At 45.5% G+C, this 21,608-nt stretch overlaps 1 pseudogene; it reads left to right on the forward strand.

Moving 5' to 3' along the window:
* Window positions 1-18,519: 18,519 nt before the first annotated feature.
* The window catches only part of LOC137217900 (protein WWC3-like), a 33,826-nt pseudogene continuing 30,737 nt past the window's right edge, over window positions 18,520-21,608 (forward strand).

Genomic DNA, 21,608 nt, shown 5'->3' on the forward strand with positions numbered 1-21,608 from the left:
AAACGGGAAAATTAGCGTCACATCCACCTCCCTGAAGGCAAGGGGATAACTAATAATAAAGCAGAGGGCGGCTTCTCTGGTGGCGCAGTGGTTGAGAGTCCGCCTGCCGATGCAGGGGACACGGGGTCGTGCCCGGTCCGGGAAGATCCCACATGCCGCGGAGCGGCTGGGCCCGTGAGCCATGATGGCTGCTGAGCCTGCGCATCCGGAGCCTGTGCTCCACAACGGGAGAGGCCACAACAGTGAGAGACCCGCGTACCGCAACAACAACAACAAAAAAGCAGGGGGGTATGAGGCGTGGAGAGCGCCGGGAGCACGGGGAAAGGTGATTAGAAAAACGTGCGGTAAGTGCTCCGTGCAGGCGTAACGGGGGCTCTGCGGGGTCAAAAGGTCAATCTCGCATGCCCAGTTGGAGGGTCGGTGGTCCTATCCAGTCTTAACGAGCTCCGCTCTAACTAGACACAGCTGATTCCAAGTTCCTGGACGACAAGTCGGGCAAACATCTTATTGTTTAGGCTACCCGCTGCTTGGAGGACAGGCAAGTCCTCAATTAAACAATTAAAACGACCTTGGTTACTGAAGGCAGGTTACAGGTGAAATGGAGTTAACTAACGGTTACCCACTGTTTCATGGGCACTAATCCCAGAGAAATGAAAACCTGTACACAGTTATTCAAAGCAGCTTTATGGGTGATAGCTAAAAACTAGAAACAGCCAAAAATGTTCTATGACACATGAATAGTTAAACTGTAATACATTTATACCATGGAATATAACTTAAAAGTAAAAACAACAGCAAAAATGCACTACCGATCCATGAAATACCTTGGATGGATCCCAAGGGCACTATATGCTGCATGAAAAAAAACCCCAAACAGTTCCATATAATGTAACCCCATTTACATAATATTCTTGAAATGACAAAATTATTGCGATGGAGAAAAGATGAGTGGCTGCCAGGGGTTAAGGATGGTGTGGGGCAGGGGACTGTGATTATAAAGGGGTAGCAGTAGAGAGATCTCTGTAGTAATGGAATAGCTCTGTATCTTGACTGTGATCACACAAATCTGTGCATGTGATGGCATAGAACTATACACACTTTGTACCAATGTTAATTTCCTGGGTTTGTAATTACATAAGATATAACCATTGGGGGCTTCTGGGACTGTGGCAGAGTAGGAAGCACCAGGGATCTGTCTTCCTACCTAAACAACAGTTGCATTGGCAGAATCTGTCTGATGTAGCTATTTGGAACTCTAGTATATGGAAGGCTTGCAACTTGCAGTGGAAGGCTTGGAGGGTAAATTGTGGTTAATTTCAGTCACTTTCAGCTCTTAGTGCAGTAGCAGCTAAGGGTTCTCAACCCGGAGCCCTAAGGCAGGCAGCTGAGCAGTGTTCCTGGAGCAGCTTGCACAGAGCTTGTGGGAGCAGAATGGATAAAAACACTTTATCCAACTATATGCTGTCTATAAGATTCTCACTTTAGATCCAAAGACACAAATAGATTGAAAGTGAAAGGATGTAAAAAGATATTCCCTGCAAATAACAAACAAAAGAGACCAGGCGTGGTTCTACTAATATCAGACAAATAGACTTTAAATCAAAAAAGTTTACAAGAGATAAAGAAGGACATTATATATTAATAGAAGTTTCAGTAGAGCAAGAAGATACACCAATTATAAACATTTATGCACCTAATGACAGGCATCAAAATAGATGAAGCAAAAATGGACAGAACTGAACAGAGAAATAGACTTTCCTACAGTAATAGTCATAGACTTCAATACCCCACTCACAATAATAAAACAACCAGACAGAAGACAGGAAGGAAATAGAGGACTTAAAGAACACAATAAACCAACCAGATCTAACAGAACACTCCACCCAACAACAATGGCGTACACATTCTCAAATGCACATGGAATATTTTACAGGATATGCCATATGTTAGTCCACAAATTAAGTCTCAGTAGACTTAAAAAGACAGATGTCACACAAAGTATCTTCTCTGACCACAATGAGATGAAGTTAGAAATCAATAAGAGAAGGAAAACTGGAAATTTCACAAACTTGTGAAAATTAAACAACACTTTTAAACAAGCCACGGATCAAAGAAGAAAGCACAGGGAAATTAGAAAATACTTGGAGACAAGTGAAAATGAAAACACAACATATCAAAACTTATGGGACACAGAAAAAGGGAGAAATTTATAGCTATAAATGCTTACACTAATCAACAAGAAAAATCTCAAATCAACAACCGAACTTTACAACTTAAGGAACTAGCAAGAACGAACAAACTAAATCCAAAGCTAGCAGAAGGTAGGGAATAAAGATTAGAGCAGAGATAAACAAAATAGAGAATAGAAAAACAACAGAGAAAATCAATAAAACCAAATGTTGGTTCTTTGAAAAGATCAACAAAATTGACAAACCTTTGGTTAGATGACCTAAGGAAAAAAGAGAGAAGATTCAAATTATGAAAATCAGAAATGAAGTGAAAGTGGGAACATTAGTACTGACTCTACGGAAATAAAAATGATTATAAGAGAGTACTACAAACGATTGTTCACCAACAAAATGGATAACTTAGATGAAATGGACATATTCTGAGAAACACAAAAGCTACCAAGACTAAATCATGAAGAAACAAAAAATCTGAAAAACCTATAAACAGTAATGAGATTGGATGAATAATCAAAAATCTCCCACCACCACCAACAAAACAGCCCTGGACCTGATGGCTTCACAAGGGAATTCTACCAAATATTTAAAGAACTGATACCGTCCTTCTTAAACTTTTCCAAAAAAACTGAAGGAGAGAAACACTTCCTACTCATTCTATGAGGCCACAATTATCCTTATAGCAAAGCCAGAACAAAGACACGACAGGAAAACTGCAGACCAATATCCTTTATGAACATTGATGCAAAAATTCTCATCAGAATATTAGCAAATTGAATTCAGCAGCATATTAAAAGGATTATACACCATGACCAGTGGGATTTATAACTGGGATGAAAGAATGGTTCAACATATAAAAATCAATCAATGTGATACACCACAGTAAGAAAATAAAGGGGAAAAGCACATAATGATCTCAGTTGATGCAGAAAAAGCACTCATCAACTTCATTACCCTTCAATGATAAGAACACTCAAACTAGGAATAGAAAAAATCTACCTCAACATAATAAAAGCCATATATGAAAATTCCACAGCAAATGTCATACTCAGTGGTGAAAAACCGAACGCTTTTCCTCTCACATCAGGAGCAAGGCATGGCTGCCTACTTTCACCACTTCTATTCAACAAAGTACTGGAAGTTCTAGCCAGAGAAATTAGGCAAGAAAACATCCTTCCAAATTAGAAAAAAGATGATCTCTATTTGCAGATGATATGACCTTATATGGGCATACATTGGAGATACTGCAGATTTGGTTCCAAAACTCCACAAAAAAGTGAATATTGCAATAAAGCCAGTCACATGAATTTTTTGGTTTCCCAGTGCATATGAAAGTTATGTTTGGGGACTTCCCTGGAGGTCCAGTGGTTACGACTCCGCGCTTCCACTGCAGGGGACCCGGTTTGCTTCCTGGTTGGGGAACTAGGGTCCCACATGCCATGCGGCACAGCCAAAAATACAAAAAATTTCTTTTAAGGTTATGTTTGCACGATACTGTAGTCTATTAAGTGTGCACCAGCATTATGTCTGAAAAGCAGTGTTACATACCTGAGGTAAAAAATACTTTGTTGCTAAAAAAAATGCTATCATCTGAGTCTTCAGCAAGTTATAGTAGTAACATCAAAGATCACTGATCACAGATCACCGTGAAAATATTATAACAATAGAAAATATTCCGAGAAATATTAACAGAAATATTGCAAGAATTACCACAGCAGTCAGGAGAGTGGTAACCTGAAGAGGGTCAGTGTAGTAACTGGAAGAGGCCAGGAGGGGGCATCTGATGTGCTGATCTGGCTGTCAGTCAGATGCATGAGTTTGGTTTGTAAAAATTCTTGTAGGTTTACACTTAATGATCTGTGCACTTACAAGTCAATAAGTTATGCTTTAACACAAATTTTAGAAAGAAAACCATAGTGATGGGGATGGGCACTGCTTGGCCACATCTGGGAACATAGAGTTACATCAGAGCAGGCCAACATGTCTTTGGCATTTTCTCATTTTCTGTTTCTTAGCTCTTCTTCTATAACTCAGTTTTCGTTGCTTTCCTCATCACCTTTTTTCCCCTGCTTTAGGGGGAGGAACTCCTCTTAGGTTGGAAGACCTATCCTGTGATGAATAGGAGGTAAGCGGCTGTGAGACAGGTCCGTGCATTTGTCACAAATATTTATTGCTATGTGACAAATCACCTTCAAGGTTAATGGCTTAAACAACAATATTTTATTGTTTGCTCATGATTCTGTGGGTCAGGCAGGACTCAGCGAGGGGATTCTTTGGCTGCACGTGGCATGGGCCACAGTCATGCACGGGGCTGCGCAGCTGTCTGGGATGGATGGTGCAAGAAGCCTTACCTCCCAGAGTCTGGCCCCTCAATGCTCTTTCCACATGGTTCTCCTGGGCTGCCTGATAGCATGGCGGGCTCAAAGTCATCAGACTTCTTACATGGTGGCTGACTCCTAAGAGCAAGAAAGTTGAAGCACCCGTTCTCTTAAGCCTGGGTTTGGAAGTCCCAGAACTTCACTTCTACCATATTATATCAGTCAAAGAAAGCCATGGGTGTGCTCATTCTAGAAGACGGGAAATATTGCATGTATATGACGATGTCGTAATAAAAAGCAAGATAAATAAGCTAAAAATTTTTTAAAAAGGAAGAGGGGAAATGGACTCCCTTCTTGACGTGAGGAACAGAAATGCATTTGTGACCTTCATTAATCTACCCAGAACTTTACCTAGGGTGATAGTAGCTGAATTGGCTGGAGCTCACCACACTTCCTGGAGCTTCCGGGGTGCTAGGGCCTCAACGGATTATGATACCCCCCACCCCTTTCCATATCATGGGAGACTTCTGTCCAGCTATTAATTTGACATGTTCATGTTCCAGTCATCCAAGTGCCATTTGTGAGAACTCAATATACACATGTAATTTAATAATTTGTAGAGACAATTTACAGAGTTAACTGAATTGCAACTTGTCATCTTTTCATTTAAAAGAAATTAATGGAACTATGTCATCTGCTGAGCAGGAAACTCAAACAGCACAAGATCACTGCAACAGTGATTACTGTTACCTGAATTCTTGTGTAGACCAATGCTTTGTAAATGTGAACATGTGGAGGTCCAAGTGAGGCCAGATGGTGCTACTCTGTGGACCACAGAGTGTGACTCTCACTGTGGTGGGCCACGATTAGACCACGGTAGAATTCAACCAATCAGAGCTCAGTACCTTCCAAAGCACGTACCGGCTGCAAACAGGCTTATTTGGAACCCCCATCAACACTCCCTAGTTAAACTGGCATAGAGTTAAGCTGGCCCTTTATAAGGAACATAAATTAGTTGGTTAGGAATGAAATAATTTATTCAGATGACAACCAGTCACACACACTCATGCAAATCCGTAAATGGATGAGAACATGACAAAGGCAGAAAATTAGATTCAGAATATGTAAAAAAAAAACCCAAAACGGAAACAAGCATCTTAGGAGAAATGCATTTTGAATCATATCAGACCTTCTCAGCTCTATGCAGGCTCTGGAGGGCTGAGCAAGGTTTCTGAGTTTGGGTGGAATTTGTTTGGTAAACAATATTGGTATTTGATCATATTATTGCCACAGGGTTGCAAAGATGGACTTGTGATTTTTTTTTTAATGTAAGCACAGTAATTTGGACATTGCACAGCCATTCAGAAGTGATTAATGCCCTCAAAAATGGTGTGTGTGTGTGTGTTTGTGTGTGCACAAAAAAAGATCTGCTCAGTTTCAAATTTGATAGTCAACTTATTTAAGTTATAAGTTCAAATGCCTACTTTTCCCTTAACTCTTTTTCTAACATTTTTTATGAAAGTGTAGTTGCTGTACAATATTATATAAGTTACAGGTGTGCAATGCAGTGAGTCACAGTTTTTAAAGGTTATACTCCATTTATAGTTATTATAAAATCTTGGCTATATTCCCCACACCGTGCAATATATCCTTGTAGCTTATTTATTTTTCTTGGCGGCGTCCCACAGCTTGTGGGATCTCAGTTCCCCGACCAGGGATTGAACTTGGGCCACGGCAGTGAAAGCCCTGCATCTTAACCACTAGGCCACCAGGGAACTCCCCCTTGTAGCTTATTGTATACATAATATTTTGTAGCTCTTAATCCCCTACCCCTATATTGCCCTACCCATCTTCCCACCCCACTTGGCAACTAGTAGTTTGTTCTCTGTATCTGTGAGTCTGCTTTTTGTTTGTTATAGTCACTAGTTTGTTGTAGTTTTTAGATTCCACATATAAGCGATATCATACAGTATTTGTCTTTCTCTGACTTTTTTCACTTAGCATAATAACTTCCCAGTCCATCCATGCTGCTGCAAATGGCATTATTTTGTTCCTTTTCATGACTGAGTAGTATTCCATTGTATATATATACCTCATCTTCTTTCTTTTTTCTTTTTTTTTTTTGCAGTATGCGGGCCTCTCACTACTGCAGCTTCTCCCATTGTGGAGCACAGGCTCCGGACGCTCAGGCTCAGCGGCCATGGCTCACGGGCCCAGCCGCTCTACGGCATGTGGGATCTTCCCAGACTGGGGCATGAACCCGTGTCCCCTGCATTGGCAGGCGGACTCTCAACCACTGCGCCACCAGGGAAGCCCCCTCATTTTCTTTATTCATTCATCTGTTGATGGACACTTAGGTTGCTTCCATATCTTTGGTTTTTTTTTTTTGGCTGCGCTGGATCTTAGTTGCGGCATGTGGGATCTTCTGTTGCACCGTGCGGGCTTCTCTCTAGTTGTGGCGTGGGGGTTTTCTCTTCTCTAGTTGAGGTGCTGTAGTTGTGGCACGTGGGCTTAGTTGCCCTGTGGCATGTGGTATCCTAGTTCCGTGACCAGGGATCGAACACACTTCCCCTGCATCGGAAGGTGAATCCTTTTTTTTCTTTTTTTTAAATTTATTTTTTTAATTTATTTATTTTGGGCTGTGCTGGGTCTTCATTGTTGCGCGCGGGCTTTCTCTAGGTGCAGCGAGCGGGGGCTACTCTTCGTTGAGGTGCGTAGTCAGTGGCTTCTCTTATTGCAGAGCACGGGCTCTAGGCGCGCGGGCTTCAGTAGTTGTGGCACGCGGGTTCCGTAGTTATGGCTCGTGGGCTCTAGAGCGCAGGCTCTGTACTTGTGGCACCCGGGCTTAGTTGCTCCGTGGCATGTGGGATCTTCCCGGACCAGGGCTCGAACCCGTGTCCCCTGCATTGGCAGGCGGAATCTTAACCACTGCGCCACAGGGAAGCCTGGAAGGTGAATTCTTTACCACTGGACCACCAGGGAAGTCCCTTCCATATCTTGACAATTGTAAATAATGCTGCTCTAGCACTGGGGGACAGGTATCTTTTACAATTAGTGTTCATGGACTTTTGGGGATATATGCCCAACAATAGAATTGCGGGGTCATATGGTAGTTTTATTTTTAGTTTTTTGAGAAACCTCCAAACTGTTTTCCACAGTGGCTGCACTGATTTACATTCCTACCAACAGTGTGAGAGGATTCCCTTTTCTGCACACCCTCCCCAGCATTTGTTATTTGTGTTCTTTTTGGTGATAACCATTCTGACAGGTGTGAGGTGATATCTCATTGTAGCTTTTCCTTAACCTTTTAAGTTCAGCCTAGAAAATTGATTATTCTCTTTTAAAATTCATTTTTAAGTCTAGCAAATAATAGCAACCAATTTTAAGAGGACTTTGGAAAATATTTGATCCCACTTGCAAACTCAGGTAATTAAACACTTTCATGAATTTTAAAGTACATTTAAAACTCTTAACACATTACACCCAGTTCTCTTTTTAATCACTTCAATTGTCTCAATTAACAGATACATTCCCAGGTATGCAAATATCCTTAAAATCTAATAAATTAAACTTATAAATATAGTAAAATTTAAGCTCTTTTAAAATATTCCAATACTATATAAAATTAGTTTTCAACTAAAATCACGTTTAGATGAATTACCCAATTATATATTTTACAGTGGTTTCCAAAACTCAGAAATTCTCTGAAACTTTACAAATGCATAAAATACCAAATACGCAGAGATTCCTTCTTTACCCCAAATATGAATCCTATATTTTGATTCTCTTAAAAGTTTCTGTACTTTTCCCAAATCCTCCTGGAGCTCAGAGATTCGTTCCATAACAGATAGTAATTATCATCCCATGACTGAGCCTCCATACATTCCCAGGATTTGGGCTGGCCCCTAGCTAGATTCTTGTCAGTGACCCTAATGGGACACTTGAAGCCTATAAATGATTGTTATGTCCAGGATGCTATACTTCACGGGAGGTGCTCTCAAGACCCTGACCCTTAATTTTAATTAAGCTGTACACATTACTGAGTCTTCCATGTACCCTATGGACATTTGTAGGACTGGCAGCTTTATCCTTGATTGGATTTTGCAGGTCTATGTTTCTCAAAATATGTACTTTTCTCTCTGGCTCTAAAGACCTTTGCACTAGAGGAATCCTAAGATATGTCAATACCCTTTTATCTGCAAATAAGATCTTTGGAATCCATGGAATCTTTCCAGAGGCTTTGATCAGATCAGGTTTGGATTTTAGGGCAAAACTGTCTCATAGGTTCGTGGTGTTTTCTTCCCTAGAGGCACATCAGGTCTTTGGTGTCTGTCTTGTTGTGATTTCAGCAGGAACACATACTTTTTTTGATATTCCGGATTATATTCACTTTTGGATATAATTCGGTGACTCAGCTGTAGTCACCGAATTTGAGGTCATCTTATTGATGAGAAGGTGTAATGTATTTATTAGCAAGCTAATTGTTTATTCATTCAAGAAATACTTCTTAATTTCTTGCTCTTTGCAGATACATTGTGGAGAATATAACATGCTCTTTTCCTTCTGTTGCTCCTTGCCCAGGGTTGCTCAGCCTCAGTACTAGTAACATGTGGGGCTTGGTAGATCCCTCGTCCTCTGCTTTGTATGAGGTTTAGCAGCCTACAATACATGGTCTCTACAAACTAGATAGATTCCAGTAGCACCGCCTCCTCCCCCACCTACCCTCCCCGACCTTACCTCCGGTCTTGACAATCAAAAATGTCTCCAGGTATTCCCTGAAAAAGAATGTTTATATATATATATTCTAATCACTTTGCTGTACGACAGAAATTAACACAACATTGTAAACCAACTATACTTCAACAAAATAAAACATTTTTTAAACAAATCTTATATATAGATCACATTTTCCATAATTATTTCCAAATGTGTTTCTAAACTATATGTCCTATTTTTTATAAAAACTGGAATACCATTATCCAACCTAAATTTTAAGAAATAATTCCTTAATATCATCTACTACCAGGGAGTGTTTACATTTCCAGTTGCCTCATAAATATCACAGATGTTTTTTTCCAGTTGTATGAAGCAGGATTCAAATACGGCCCACACCGTGCTGCTAGTTCCTGTGTCTCCTTAGTCTTTTTTTTCATCTAAAGGCTCCCTTTCCATCTCTCCTTCCCCCCCAACCCCCCCCCCCCCCACTTAGAGTTTTTTTCTGAAAGAAACAAGGTCAAATTGTTGGATATCAGCTGGGATTTTGCTGATAGCATTCCCGAGATGTTAACTATTCCTCTGACGTCTGTATTTCCTGGAAGCAGGTAACCAGATCTACAGGTTTGATCCCTCGATACAGGTTTGACTTTTTGACAAGGCTACGTCACAGGTGGTGTGTTTTTGTGAGGAAGCACATCAAGTCTGATCGTCTATCTTTTTGTGATCTTAGCAACCGTTGAAGCTCAGCACCAGGATCCAGGCAATCCCTGGGGGAGGGGTCTTCACTCTAATTCTGATTCCATCACTGCTTCTTTGGGATTAGCTGAAATGTTTCCATAAAGAGACATTACCCTCATCTACAGGTTGGATACCCAGTGGTCCAAGGTAAATCGGAACTTTGTGCAGCACATGGTAAAACTGGATACTTCTGGTCTACGTTGGATGTCAGCTATTACTGTTTACCGAGTCAAGCATGTCATACCTGGGGCTCCTGGGTTTGGTGGGATTTCTGGAGGCGGTCATGGAAGGCTTCTGTTTTCTGGGATTTCTTGGCACTGATCAGGACACTTCTATAGATTTCAGTCTTGCCTGAAGCAAAAGCAAGAGCCTAGGGACAAGTTTCCAGGAGTATTAGTTTCCTAGGACCGTGGTACGCAAAGTACCACAGACTGGGTGGCTTGAAACAATAGAAAGTTATTGTCTCATGGTTCTGGAGGCTAGAATTCTGAAATCAAGGTGTCAGCAGGGCCATGCTCCTTTTAAAGGCTTTAGAGAATGGGACTTCCCTGGTGGTACAGTGGTTAAGAATCCGCCTACCAATGCAGGGGACATGGGTTCGAGCCCTGGTCCGGAAGATCCCACATGCCGTGGAGCAACTAAGCCTGTGCGCCACAACTACTGAGCCTGCACTCTAGAGCCCGTGAGCCACAACTACTGAGCCCATGCGCCACAACTACTGAAGAACGTGTGCCTAGAGCCCGCGCACCGCAACAAAAGTAGCCCCCACTCGCTACAACTAGAGCAAGTCCGCGCGCAGCAATGAAGACTCAACACACCCAAAAGTACATAAATTTATTGAAAAATTATATATATATTATGTATATCATATATATACATAATATATATATGATATACATTATATATATATACACACACATAAACACCAGGTGTTGCTGCCAATCTCTGCCATTCGTTGGCTTGTAGACATATCACTCCAGTGTCTGCCTCCATAACATGGCCTTCTTCCTGTGTGTCTGTCCTTTCTCTTCTTCTAAGAACACCAGTCATATTGGGTTAAGGGTCCACCCTACGTCAGTATGACTTCATTGTAATTTAGCTAATTATATCTGCAATGGCCCTATTTCCAAATAAGGTCACATTCACAGGTACTAGGGATAGGTACATATTTGAACATATTTGTGAGGGGACATAATTCAACCCTCAACACCAGGGAGCCCAGGGCGTAGGAGCAGAGGACATTCTTCCTGCCAGCAGTATCATGCTGACCTTGGGGAGGTAGCTGGGCTGGCAGAGAAGTCCTGGGGAACAAGTGGTTTGATTTGCTGGGACAGGGCCTCTTTCCCCAAAATGATCTTCTGTGCTATCGCTGAAAATTGCTGTCCCTTTGGAATGTTCAAAGGGCACAATGACTAGAAGTCAAAGGTATGGACAGGGCCCTGTGCTCTGAAGGGCTTGTGCTTGTTTTAATTGTCTACCCTCTTGAAATTATTAGTATTTTTTTAAACAAGGGGTCTGCCGTGGTCTGAATGTTGGTGTGCCCCCCAAGTTCATGTATTGAAGTCCTAGTCCCCATGTGATGGTATTGGAGGTGGGGCCTTTGGGAGGTGCTTAGGTCATGATGGTGGAGCTTCACGAATGTGATCAGTGTTCTTTTCAGAGAGACCTCACAGAGCTCCCTAAACCCGTCCACCATATGAAGACGCACCGGATCACGCTGGCACCCTGTTCATGGACTTCCCGGCCTCCAGACCTGTGAGAAAGGAATGTCTGTTGTTTATAAGCCGCTCTGTTTAGGGTGTTTTGTGGGAGCAGTCTGAAAAGGGTCCCGCCTTTTCATTTGGCACTGCAAAATGTAGACAGCAAACTGTGTAGCCAGTCCTGGGTGGGGATACCAGGCAGGGGAGAGGCAGGGAAACAGGCAAAAATCAAACATTGCTGACAGCATCGTTGGCTGGGGGCTGGCTTTTGCCCATTTCTACTTCTGTGCCAGGTTAGCCAGGCTGAAGTTCGCGGAGGCTTGGCCTACGGTTGAATGACACACAAATCCAGACTGTTAAATATGCTTCTCATGCAAAGCTGAGTAGCTCTTGGCACCTCTTAAATGATAAATAAAGCCCTAACGATTATGAAGTTGAGTAACGGAAACACTAACCAGATGGCTCTCTGAATCAATATAGTAAAACCGTTATTTTCGATGCCCGCACCCCCGCGCCACCCCCTTCCATGTGTGTAACATAGCGCTTCACAAACCAATGGGTCCGGGCTGGCCGTTTGGATGAGATCCCCCGCGCTGCTGATGCTGCCATCCATGAATCACTCTGGACAACTGGATATCAAGTCAGGAGGTGTAATGGGGAGTTTACGTGTCCACCTGACTGGACCACAGGGTGCCCAGATATTGGGTCAAACATTCTGGGTGTGTTGGTGTGGGTGCTTCTGGAGGAGAGGAAAACTTGAATCAGGAGACTGAGGAAAGCAGATGTGGGTGGGTCTCATCCAATCCGTCAAATGCCGGAGTAAAACAAGAAGATTGACTCTCCTGTGAGTCAGTAAGTAAGGGGGAACTCCTCCTGCCTGACTGATTGCGCTGGGTCATCCGCTTTTTTTTTTCTTAAAACTGAAGTTTAATAACCCAGGTACAAATGCCGAGTCCGCCTACAACATGACAGCCATGAACCAACGCCAAGGGCATTGCTGTACGCGAAGAAGCCAACACACAGCAGAATAAAGCACTAAAATGGCCAAACAGACGGCCTGGTTTATTCACACAGCTGACTCTTTCAGAATACTCTGCATCTCTTTGGAATGGAAAATCAGGACATAAGAAAAACCTCATCTCAAAACTGCACAAATCTACCCAAATCAAGGAAGTCCCATTTGAGAAAAATGTTCCCAGTCTCCCCGTCCACACTCAAAATCCAAACAAGGGCGTTTCCAATCACAAGTCAAATAAGTGTCTAAAGTTGAAGACTTAAAGTCAGGAAAAAAAACCTCAGGGAATAGCCCCACCCGCCCGCTTTTAGTTCCTGAGCCACAGGAGAGGTCTCAGGTTAGGCAGGCAAGACCTCTTCAGCAGTATTTATTTCTCTCATTTTCGACATGAGGATTGCAGCCCTCCCGGTGCTCCCTTTTCCAGAAGCTTCCCAAGTATTGAATGTGGATAGAGGCAATTTTGTACCTTCCTTGATAACTCAAGGTTATCCTTTGGGAAGAGAAGGCGGAATCCGAGTAAAAATCTTCAAACTCTGGGCATGCTTGCCTGGCCTGCAAGGAGTGTGTTGGATTTACTCCTTAAGAAGCATTTTAAAGAAAATATTCTGCAAGCTCCATGTGAGGGCATTTTAACAGTTTGCGCAAGGGGGTTCCCCAAAGGGTCTGCAAGGAGAACAAGTATCAATATTTGCATCTCCAGTACCCAGGGCCTAAGTGGATTTTTCCTGAGCTGTTTTTCCATCAGAAATCTTGGCGCCAGGAGAGGTCGCTACAATGTTTGTACTTTTCCTTGTTGGCAAGGCTGTGGTATGAACATGGAGGCAATAAAGAATGCATAATTGTGCTTTTGGCTCAGACGAAAGCCTCCTTTCCCTGCAGTGCTTTGTGTATGCTTGTGTTTTTCAGTCCAACATGGAAAGCCCCACTTGACTGTGAGAAAGACAGGCTTTATTCTCCCTAACAATTAACACACGCACACAAGACTTCTCAATATCTGGCAAAGCTGGGGAGGCAAGATTCCCCTCACTCCCCCCACCAACTTCTCTACCATCCCAATGCCCCGCACAGGTCTTTAGGGACCATCAGTTTCTGCCTAGGGCAAACATTACAAGGGAAGATGGAGGCCTCGGTCATCCCAAGTTCTGGTCTCTTCCTTTTGTTGGCTCATTTTAGGAAGACAAATGCGGCTGGCCTGCTTCATTTCTCTGACTCAGAGAGGTCCAGGGGCCATTGGTGGGCCTGTGGATAAAGCCTTTTCAGTGAAGGGCTTCCATCTGTCTCCACTGGCACGCCGTGTGACATTTCTTCCCAATTCTCCTCTGTTAATGTGCAAATGAAGTTAGGACTATGTGTAGATGTCTTCACGATGGTCAAACGGTTTATATTTGCTAAGTGCTTGGAAGAATAAGCACAGCAGACTCTCTGGGTTCAGGCTCCCTAGAAGCAGTGCTCAAGGAGGGGTAGTTCTCATGCAAGTGATGGATGGGGGTAGGGGAGGCAGGCTAGAGAGGAAAGGAGCTAGCAAAGCCATGGTAGCCCAAGTGGGGGCCCTGGAGGGTGAGGTGCACTACACTTTGTCCCACCAAGGCCAGGGGCCTGGTCTGTCATACTGCAGGAGCAGTCCTGGGACCGGGGGTGGGGGGGTGGGGGGGTGGGGAGTATCACCTCTCAGACATCTGTCAGCCAAGGGTAATCCTCTGAGAAGGGTGTGCGCCCCAGCCAGGGAGATCTGGCTGAGGCGCCGTATCTGCTAGTAAATCAGCAAGTATTTGAGGACTGCGGCTACACGTGCCAAGGGGCAAGGGCTCAGGACTCGAGAATCTAAGGACCGGAGCCTCAGCTTCCTCATCCAAGCCATCTTCCTTTCGGTCTCACAAGGCCTCCCCTGAGTTCCCAGTCTGAACTGGCACCCTGGCTTGGTCTGTAGACAGGCCACAGTCCTAAATGCCTATTCTTAGTTTAGTCCCCGACTTGCGGGCTGGGGGTGCACAGACTCTTTCCTGTTCTCTGCAGCATCGCAACGCCCAGCACAGTGCCTGCATATGGTGGGTCTGCAGCCAGTCTGAGGAGTCCAGAAGATCTCATCCTCAGGGAAAGGCCCATCAGCACTTGCCTCTTAGCTCCTCATGGGGTGTAGCTTCCCCCACCCCTTATTCTTTATCTGATACTTTTTCATCTTGCCTTTCCTTGTGTGAGTCCTTTGATGTGTGTGGCTGTTCTCTCTCTCTGTTGAGGTTGGCGTCACTCCAATGCACTCCAGCCCCATTCAGGATAATTTTTAGTGATAGCGCCCAGATTTGCAAAATTCTGAAAGGACACGATGCCTGGCAGGGAGGGCGGGATTGCAGCTTCAGCCCAGCCATGTTGGGTGGTAAGGTGACTGCAGCGTGGGCCGGGAGGGAGGGACAAGGCAGTGGCAGCCTCCTTGGTAGTAAAGCATGCCGATCAGAAGGGAAGATGTCAGGGTAGGGACACTCAGCACATGGGCATTCTCTGGACCATGCAAGATCACAAAGTATTTGCTTTTTTGATACGCTCCATCCCTTTTCCCTGGACATTTAATAACTGTGCACGTGTAACTAAAAGGACTCCCGTGGTGGAATTTCCGGCATATGATGTTCGGGTGGGGCTAGATTCTTGGGGAGCAAGGAAGTTTCTGCGTTGTGGTGGGAGAAGAGGAGGAAAGGCCTCCCTCGGATATGTCCCAATTACAGTCTCCATGCCTTCACATTCTTTTTTAAAACAACTTTTCCCCTTATAAAAGTAATATAACCCTTTTACAAACAATTTAGACAGTAAATACGATAATTAAAAAAAAATCATCCCACTGAAGGAATGCAAACGGCTGTGAGCATTTGGGGAGGTTTTCCTCTAGTCTCTTCCCCTATGTAGCTAGATATGGATTGCTGTTAGGGTTTTTATCAGATCTTTTTGTATCACTGTAACAGTGTTTTAAAACCTCCCTGATACTTTCCTGCATTTCCCGGCATTAAGTCTTGTGGCCAGGGATCTGGAGCATGAAGTAGTAGCTGGGAGATTTGGAGGAAGAGAGAGCCCCATCTTTGGACTTCAGTTTCTCCAGCTATGAGATGTGAGTGGAACATAATTACCAATTACTATAGAGGTTTCATGTTTTAGGAGCTGACCTGGCTTCCGCCCGAGCAGTGGCCTATTTGGGTCTCCACTCACACTATTGGATCCTCCAGACTGGAAGATGCAAGAGCTCAGAGCAGGGCAGGGGGCGTGGCCCAGAGTGGGGACTTCGGATCAGCCCTGCTGGGGCTCTCCTGGCAGGGATGAGAAGTGCCCACCTGCCCAGCTCCTCACTTTCAGGTGTGTCCTCCAGGTCCCACCCAAGAGGACCTGCCTCGGGCTCCTCCTCCAGCTACGGAGCCCCCTCGGCCTCCCTTCCGGGGACTTACCCACCCTCGCGGGACCATCCTGGGTATTCGGGAGACTCAGGGCGCAGCTCCCCTCCCCCACCAAGTGGGCAGAGAGGAGGACCCCAGACATCCAAGGCCTGAGAATGGATGCAGTGAGGTGACCGCCCTCTCCCCCGGGAATTGTTTGGGCCCCAAGAGTCAGCCCCCGGCAGGCCGCGCCTGCAGCCCGGGTGGGGCGCCGTCCTCCCGGCCCTCCTTCCTCCCTGCTGTGGCCCGGGGGCGGACGGACGCGGCGGCGCCCATCCTGGCTCCCGTGCGCTTTCCCTGCGAGGCCCAAGGAGGTGGTGGAGCGGGAGAGAAGAGGGAGGAGCGCGCGGAGCAGGAGGGGAAGACGAAAGAACACTGAGCGGGGTTGAGGGGGTGGGAGCAGCCGGCTGGGGAGCAGAAGTAGAGCAGCGGGCGGGGGTGGGGGCTGGGGGGCACAGGAGCCAAGAGCCGAGGAACCCTCAGGAGAGACTGGAGGCGGAGCAGCCAAGGGAGATTGAAGGGCTTGCAGCAGGCGGGGGAGGAGCCGCCGAAGGAGAAGGGGATGGGGAGGTGCGTGGCCACACGCGGGGCGGGGCCTGAGAAGCCCCGCCCCTACCGGCCCACGCAGAGGAACGAAGACGGCCGGGCGCGCCGCGGAAACTGAGGGGCGGCAGGTAGCGGCTGCGGCAGCTCTGTGGCTGTGACTCCACGAACGGCGGCGACTCGAGTGACCCAGGCGTCGCGCTGGGCCGGGCGGCAGGCGGGCGCAGGTGAGCGGGCACCGGGCGGAGGATGCACCGGGCGCGGCGGGCGGCTCCCCGCGGCCGCCCCCGCGCCCCGGACGCCGGGCCTTAGTGCTGGCGGAGGAGGCGGCGCGCGTGGGGCGGCCGGGCGGCGGTGGGGCCCGCGCCGTCATGCGGTGGCTGAGCGGCGGCCGGCGGCGGCGGCGGCGGGGACAGCCGCGCGAGGCCCCGCGGGAGCCGCCTCAGCCCGCGCAGCTCCACCGGGAGCCCCCGCAGCTCGCGCCCCCAGCCGCGGACCCCGCGCCCTCCGCACCGCCACCCCCATGGGCCCGGGAGAGCGCCGAGCTGCCGCTGCCCGCCGGCAGGGAGGAGGCGCGCGACTACGACGGCCGCGTCTTCTGCATCGACCACTACACGCGCCAGAAGTCGTGGATCGACCCCAGCGACCGGTAAGGGGGGCGCGGGCCCCGACCAGGATTAGGGCTCCCCATACCTTGGACCCAGGGAGAGGATCGAGGATCCGGGAGGCCTCCGGGTGTGGGCGAAGATCGTGAGTCCTCCGCACCCGGCGAGGATCCGGGCGCCCCCATCCCCCGACCCCTGGCCGAGGGTCGAGGCTCCCCCTCTCCCGGCCTCGAGCCCCAGGAGTTCGGGATCTCTGGTCTCCACCGCGGAGCGGACACTCTGACTTGGTTCCCTCACGTCAACCGCTGACCGAAGCCTGGGAGCTGGGCATCTGGAATTTCCTCTCCAGGGGCTGACGGATGGCCCTCTCTTCCTTTTCCTCCGCGGTCTCGCCCAACCCTGTCGGGCCTCCGCGGCCCACCGTCCCCAGGCTGTGGCCCTACAGGCGCCCCCGACCTCGCGGTGGCCAGATGAGCTGTCATCTTGGAGCACAAACGTGCGCCCCAGCCTCGTGGTGTGGGCTCCTTGTCTGGCGGGCTGAACCTAGTTTCCATTGGAAGACTGTGCCAGATGGGACACTTCAGGGATTCCCGATTCTTTGGAGTAACCATCAAACTTGTGACGGTTACTCTTTAGCGCCTTAAAAATTGAGTTAAAAATCTGATTGAAAAAGCCTGTGTACTGCGGTCAGAATGGGCTATGATTAGACCCATATGCTTTTGGAATAACGGGAACACAAGAGTTGAATTTTAGGTTTCCTTTTTGTGCAAGATCCGAGTAGAGCATTAAATTGTCTTATTATTCACGTAAATAAATCCTACGGAGTGAAAAACGGATGCTTCTAAAAGCACCACCAGATTACGATTAATTAAATTCATGTAATGACTTCTTCGTTAACTTTTTGTTCGATTGTCTGTTGGTTTCAGTGGTTCAGCTGCTTTTGGGGAGAGGCATTTTTTTGTGGAGCTGGAATTCTGTTGAAACCAAGGGATTACAATGATGATCTGATATCTTGTCCTGTCTGGAGCAACTTCTTTCCACACTGGGCCTGAGTGCCAGAAAGGAAATACTGCAAGCTTCCCAGTGATTTTGAGAGTTGAAAAGGCCCAGCGTGGTGAGAGGCTCCTGCTTCCTCCTACCTGCACTGGAAAGGCAGCGCTGCATGGGTTCAGATAGGGAAAAACAAAGAAAGGCAAAAGGATCATGGTTCCCTAACATTCTCTTTGAACATGGCAAGCTTCTGGACTCAGAAACTTAGAGAGATTATAGCACAGTTTATTGGCTTAAAAAGATGCATAGTTATTTTGAAAATCAGGTGAGATCATATTATAATTTTAACCAAAGGCTAGAGCCACAGCTGTCTGATCAAGCCTTGGATGGTTCTGGAGTTGGTAGAACTGCTTGGAATGTGGTGCCCTTTTATGCTGTGTGTCTGTTAAAAATCCAAACAACTGGAAAATGAACCAATTAAAAAATACTGTTTTGCTTAGAAAAGGCAAAGACTCATTTTATGAGGGTAATATGAAACAGTTGTGGTTATATTGCAGTGTGGATTCATGATGAAAAGTATAAATGTAAGAGTTTCCATTTTAATGGTACAACCCAGGCCATAGGTGAGCAGACCCCACAGAAGACAGCTTGCAGAATCTTCCTTTCCATGTATTTCATACACATTTCCTATGTTCCTCTTTCCAGAAATCTGTGTTATTGAATGACATTTTATACATCACTTATGTTACAGGTTTTTAAAAAGCCCTGTTTCTAATGCTAAAATTGTCGGTGGAGTGAACAAAAGTGAACATTTTACATTTTTGTGTAAAGTAAAAATGTGTACACTTTTATGAGACACTGTTTTTATAGGGAGTGAAATTTCAGCAGGGGACAGCTTGCACTTCAGCTCCCATAGTACCTTGCCCGAAATATGTATGCAATGCTCAGCGAGCCACAGACATTTAAGTGGAGTCTACGGAAGGGTGTAAATGCTGTAATAGTCATTCTTCTTCTTTCGCAACAGAACCCTGCCGATTTTTATAGGTGACCGGTTATCCTTTAAAGTTGTAATTGATTTTTATGATATGGAAAAAACCGTGTGTCAGAGCACAGCATTTTCTCCACGTGCATCTGACAGTTAACACCCTTTTTGAGTTGCATTCGATTCACATGACTGGAAAACGGTATTCAAAAAATGAGGACTTTCGGGCTTCCCTGGTGGCGCAGTGGTTGAGAGTCTGCCTGCCGATGCAGGGGACATGGGTTCATGCCCAGGTACGGGAGGATCCCACATGCCGTGGAGCGGCTGGGCCAGTGAGCCATGGCTGCTGAGCCTGTGCTCTGCAACGGGAGAGGCCACAATATTGAGAGGCCTGTGTACCGCAAAAGAAAAAAAAAAAACATGAGGACTTTCCCCAAACAGCTTCCAAATGGAGAACTATCAGGAGAGGCAAAGAAATAGGTTTTTAAAGAAAATTAAATTATGGAGGAATAGATGAATGTAGTCGGTTAGGCGAAAATTGTTGCCGACTGAAAACATCATTTCCTATATAATTTATTAAACCTAATAGCATAAAATATGCTGCCGTAAGCAAGGTCACCGAGGGCCAAGGTTTGTAAACAAACTCTTCTAGGGTTTTATAGTAATTCCATTCAATGTTGTATTTAACAACATTGGGTCTTACCAGCTCAGGGTGTGTTGGTGAATTATTGTAGCTGTACTTTCTTTTTCAAGTTACAACAAAGAGGTTGCAAACGTGAGGAGACATCTTTACAGATGTGGCTACAGATGTGTAAAAAAAATCTCAATATTTTCAAAATGGAATTTCTTTAGTTGGAGTATGAACCCACTTAGGTTTAAATTCACTATGTCTGCAGATCAGTACTGTGCATATAATTTTCGTGGTTAGTTTTCTGGGAATCATACCCAAAAACTTTGTTAAAAAATATAACGTTGGGACTTCCCTGGTGGTCCAGTGATTAAGACTCCTCGCTCCCAATGTAGGGGGCCAGGTTTGATCCCTGGTCAGGGAACTAAGAATCCCACGTGCTGCATGGCGTGGCTAAATAAATAAACAAATAAGATTAAAAATAAGGTTAATTCACCATTTTTGTGACTGGTAGTTTCTGTGGGTGAGTTGTATGTGGTTTACATTAGTGACACGTATGTGTTCCACATACATCAACTCAGAGTTCAATGGCCACTTTATAAAAAGGTATTTACCATTTAGGTGGATAATATGGCAAGAACTTTTTTGCCTCTTTTGGAAAAATTCAGTGCCTTTGACATGTATATGTCTGCTTCTTGCAGGGTTGTATTGATATTAACCTATAGGTGGACTGATCTGTTGAAACTTAGTGTTCTGTTTCCGATAGCTCAGTTGGGGTTGTACGTTACTGGAAATGCCAACCTCGAGCAGTCTGAGTGGTGGACCATGTCACATTTGAGATCAAAGCAGAGTATTAAATGATCAGGATGATGGTGGGAGGCCCAGATTATATCATGACAAAAGCTTTTAGGGATCCATTTGTTCACGAGATGGGGCTTGACCTGTGCCACATGGAGAAATTCTGTGATATATTAAAAGTCTTTTGAACAGGCTGTTGCTTTAAGGAGAAAACAATGCATGGTTCCGGAATTTGCCAGGTTGGAGCCCCACATAACAGGGCCAGATGGCATCATTGCTACCTTCTTGGAGCCTTTATTTGGTGTTAATTAATAGGAGGCTTACTATATTTACCCCGCAGAGTCTATTTTGGGATTATATAAACTTTCTGATAAGCAAATAATGATTTTTCCATTTTTCATTCTTTAAGATTATAGGTAGTCTCTGTATACATGGGGGAGTGTCTTGTTTTTCAGGCTATAAGGAGTGGGCTTCTGTAAGAATCTTCTTCCATTTAGATGATCAACAACCACTTCTTGGTTTGTTCTCCATCTAATACCTTTCTTTCTTTTTTTTTTTTTTTAAGAGGAGTGAATGGAAAAGTCATTCATTTCCAAAAATAGCTCCCGGATGCTTGGAAATCTCTAAGTTTCCTTTTCTTCCCTTTTGCTCTGATTTTGGAAGTGGAAACTGTGTTTCACCTCTGGCAGGTTCTAGTGCATAAACCGTTGGGTCAAGTGACATGTTAAAGGTCACCGGGTGAGCCCGGTGAGCTGCTTCTAGCCTGGGTCCTTTTGCTAATTGGCTGCCTTTCCAGTAAATTCAGTAAAATTAATCTGATGGCATAAAAGCAGAGCTAAGTTTTCCTGAGTTCAGTTATTCCCATTCAAATCCAGTAAAATGAAGTGATAGTTATAGATTCTTGGCCTCCTGTGTGCTGGGATGGTGGATGGAGACCAAGTTTGTCTGGGAGATGGGAGACACATAAAATGGAGACAGTGAT

The sequence above is a fragment of the Pseudorca crassidens genome, chromosome Y (assembly GCF_039906515.1).
Source record: "Pseudorca crassidens isolate mPseCra1 chromosome Y, mPseCra1.hap1, whole genome shotgun sequence".
NCBI classification, from domain to species: domain Eukaryota; kingdom Metazoa; phylum Chordata; class Mammalia; order Artiodactyla; family Delphinidae; genus Pseudorca; species Pseudorca crassidens.